Source organism: Theropithecus gelada, chromosome 10, assembly GCF_003255815.1.
Source record: "Theropithecus gelada isolate Dixy chromosome 10, Tgel_1.0, whole genome shotgun sequence".
Classification (NCBI taxonomy): domain Eukaryota; kingdom Metazoa; phylum Chordata; class Mammalia; order Primates; family Cercopithecidae; genus Theropithecus; species Theropithecus gelada.
This window is the reverse complement of record NC_037678.1, coordinates 50,676,134-50,676,824: the sequence shown is the minus strand read 5'-3', so window position 1 is coordinate 50,676,824 and position 691 is coordinate 50,676,134. Positions and strand designations below refer to the sequence as shown.

The window sequence follows — 691 nt, the reverse complement described above, 5'->3', positions numbered from 1 at the left end:
CAAATTCAGGCTGGTCTCAAATTCCTGACCTCCTGATCTGCCTGCCTCAGCCTCCCAAGGTGCTGGGATTACAGATGTGAGACACCGTGCCTGGCCTCTCAATCCAATTCTTTGGATTCTCAGCAAACAGTTTGATTGTTTTCAAAATCTATCAGAGATGAATACATGGTAATTGACTCATTCAAAAATATATATTGACTCTTGGCTTCAGTAGCACATATGCCAAAAATTGGAATGATACAGAGATTAGCATGGCCCCCGAGCAAGGAAGACTGGGAAATTCACAAAGCGTTTCATATGTGTATATATATTGAGCACATACCATGCATTACACATGCCTATAAGCAAAACGGAGGCAGGAGTGAGCAAGGCAGATATTGACTTTTTTTCAAGATAGAGTCTTGCTCTGTCACCCAAGCTGGAGTGCAGTGGTATGATCTGGGCTCACTGCAACCTCTGCCTCCCAAGTTCAAGTGATTCTTCTGTCTCAGCCTCCCAAGTAGCTGGGATTACAGGCATGCACCACCACACCCAGCTATTTCTTATATTCTTAGTAGAGACGGGGTTTCACCATGTTGGCCTGGCTGGTCTTGAACTCTTGACCTCGTGGTCCACCTGCCTCGGCCTCCCAAAGTGCTGGGATCACAGGTGTGAGCCACCGCACCCGGCCCCAGATATTGACATTTTGATG

General features: G+C 46.7%; 1 pseudogene; it reads left to right on the top strand.

The window, feature by feature from the left end:
• Positions 1-202: 202 nt before the first annotated feature.
• On the top strand, positions 203-303 carry LOC112633855 (annotated as a pseudogene).
• The last annotated feature ends 388 nt before the right edge of the window (positions 304-691 follow it).